This window comes from Pinus tabuliformis, chromosome Q (genome assembly GCF_031772625.1).
Source record: "Pinus tabuliformis cultivar Carrire ecotype Pingquan chromosome Q, CPIR1, whole genome shotgun sequence".
NCBI lineage: Eukaryota > Viridiplantae > Streptophyta > Pinopsida > Pinales > Pinaceae > Pinus > Pinus tabuliformis.
Genome location: NC_142296.1, coordinates 805,415,578 through 805,419,043, shown reverse-complemented (window position 1 = coordinate 805,419,043; position 3,466 = coordinate 805,415,578).

The window sequence follows — 3,466 nt, the reverse complement described above, 5'->3', positions numbered from 1 at the left end:
CGAATGTATGGAGAACAGTGACTCTTATTTTTGACAAATACACCTATTTTTGAGCGCCTCAGTGCGCCACACGATATATATATATATATATATATATATATATATATATATATATATATATATATATATATATATATATATATATATATACATATATATATATATTATATATATACATATATATACATATATATATATATATATATATATATATATATGTACATATCGATTTTTGGGATGGATCATTGTTACATGTGATGATGTTTTGTTTATGTTATGCAATTGTTCAGTACAAATGTGATCTTATGTATGAATTTGCACAACACATGACCCATGTATTTTAATTTTTTAATGCAAGCTTAAAATCACACACGGCACGCATGCAAACTATGCTTGGAAAAAATGATTTTATTTACATATGCTTATGGTCTTATTATGCTTTCTACATTTCTTGTATGATGTTCATCTGTTTCGCAAATGCCTATCTAACACATGATTTGCCAATGCATCAGTCAACGCGTTTAATCGTCTCGGGATATGTTGATATGTGATATAATCAAAATTCCTTTCTAACAATCTGACACGTAGGTACAACCTTAAGATGCGTTGGTCTCTGACGGAATATCGCCCGTTGAGTTGATGGACGACAAGCTGGGAGTCTAGGTTCACCATCATTGCACGAATGCCGAGATCAACTGCTTCGGCTAGTAGCTCAATTACGGCACTGTATTCGGCGACATTATTAGTGGTGCGACCGAGGCAGACTCCTTGGAGGTCCAGCAATTCACCGTGAGGATCATAGATTGCCCATGCCGCAGAGGAAAAATTGCAAGTACTACGGCAGGTGCCATCAGCGAAACCAACATAAGGTGCACTAGACATCTGCACAAGAGGGAGAAAACATAATAAGAGGCAAACACGCCTTTATACCAAAGAAAAAAGTGAAATCATGCACACAAAACACACTAAACACGCGTATGTACAAGCTGAGTGCACGAAATCATGCATAGTATTTCTTCAAATAAAGCCCGTTGCGGGGCTTGTCAAGAGGATTTCCTTCGTAATCAATTAACTCATATGCGCCCTTCTGTAAAACTCGTTTCACTATATAGGGACCTAGCCACATGGATTCGAGTTTCCCTGCCCCCAGCTTATCTTTAGCTTGATCATAGAGCAGTACTAGATCTCCCTCAACGAAGGAACGAGGATGAATATTCTGATCGAAGTGAGCCTTGACTCTCTTCTTTTGCGCTTCGATAGCTAGAGAAGCCAAACGACGGGTCTCGTCTAACCGTTCTAGGTACAGAAGCCGTTCCTCCACCGGAGTGGTGTTGGGAAGCAACTCGACAGCTAATTTCAACGAAGGAATTTCACACTCAACGGGAAGGGTGGCCTCCAGTCCATAAACCAATTGAAATGGCGTAAAACCGGTGGCGTCCTTCACAGAAGTCCGGTAGGCCCACAAGGCAGGGAACAACATCAGATGCCAATTAGACTTGTGTGTATTGACGGTACGCTGAAGCATAGTGATCAAAAATTTGTTAACGGCTTCGACTTGACCGTTGGACTGTGGATAGTACGGTGTCGAACTATCTTGACGCAAGCCTAGCTGGGTCGTTAGTTCCGTCATCATGTGATTACGGAAATGTTTTCCGTGATCCGTGACAATGGCCTGAGGGACTCCGAAATGAGTAATGACATGATTGAATAAAAACTGCGCCGCTGTGTAACCGTCTTCGTTCAATGTAGGCATCGCTTTGGCCCACTTGGTGAAATAATCCATGGCAATGATGATATACCCATGCCCCCCGGCCGAACGAGGGTTACAGGACGTATAATCGATGCCCCATTTGGCAAATGGACATACAGTAACAACAGGGTGCAGTGGTGCAGGAGGGGCACGCATCTTCCGGTGGTATACCTGGCATTCGTGGCATGCACGAACGACAATAATGCAATCTTTAAAAATAGAAGGCCAGAAGTAACCAGCACGGAGAATTTTTTGAGCGGTAGCATATCCGGACATGTGGCCGCCACAAGCACCAGAGTGGCAGTCATTCAACACCCGCTCAGCTTCCTCGAGAGTCAAACATCGGCGGAGAACTGAATCAACGCCGAGGCGGTACAGGGTATCGCCCAAAATGCGATAGGGTTGAGATTGGTGACGAATTCGCCGTCGAGCATCTTTCGACACATTAGGACGGAAGGAAGACGTCTGCAAATACACTATAATGTCCCCGTACCATGGGTCGAGGGTACTGATAAGAAACAATGTCTCATCCGGGATATGCTCCTCTGAACGAGATGGTGCAGAATGAGATGGCAAGGAACAGAGCAGTTCAGCAAAGACCAGAGATTTCTTTGACTTGGCTGCAGTAAACTCCAAGTCGAACTCTTGGAGGATGACAATCCACTTCGAGTACTTGCCCCCCAGCAGCTGACGTGACAAGATGTAGGTCATGGGGTTGCAGTCAGAGATCACGGTCGTTGTGCGCAACAGGGTATAATGCCGGAATCGTTGAACGGCACAGACAGCGGCCAAGGCCAACTTCTCGACATATGCATAGCGAGTTTTCGTATGCCAAAGGTTGCGACTGAGATAGTAGATAACGTGCTCAGTTCCGGCATCATCATCTTGCACTAGAACCATGCCGATGGTGGTATCAGCGGCAGCTAAGTAGAGAGTATAGTCACGGTGATAGTTCAGAGGTCTTAAGAGTGGAGCTGAGACAAGAAGGTCTTTAAGGCGCTCGAAAGACTCCTGGGCGATAGCATCCCAATGAAAGGGTGTGTCTCGCTTTAATAACCGTGTGAAACCCTTAGCCACCTCGGCATAATTCGGAATGAATCGTCTGAGAAACTTAGCTTTGCCCTGCAAGCTCTGCAATTGCTGCAAAGAGGCAGGGGGAGGAAGATTCAAAATGGCCTTGACCTTAAGTGGATCCAAACGGATGCCTTCTCGGGAGACGATAAACCCGAGTAGTCGGCCAGATTCCATGCAGAAGACACACTTATGCGGATTGAGTCGAATACGGTAGTGTCGACAGCGGAGAAAGATTTCGCGTAGATGAGATGGATGGTCTTGACGTTTAGCTGAATGAGCCAGAAGGTCATCCAGATAAGGCTGCACGATGTGTTGAATATCATGAAAAGCATACGACATCGCACGCTGGAAAGTGGCACCGGCATTTTTGAGATTGAAAGGCAGCTTCTTATAGGCAAAGGTACCCCAAGGACAAATGAAAGTTGTCTTATGCTGGTCTGCAGGGGCTATGTTGATCTGGTTATAGCCAGAAAAGCCGTCCATGAACGAATAAATTTCACTTCCTGCACAGTCATCGATAAGCTGATCAATGAAGGGCGTGGGAAAGTTGTCTTTTGGACAGGCACGATTGATATCGCGATAATCAACACAGACTCTGATAGTACCCTGTTTTTTATTCACAGGGACTATATTGGACACCCA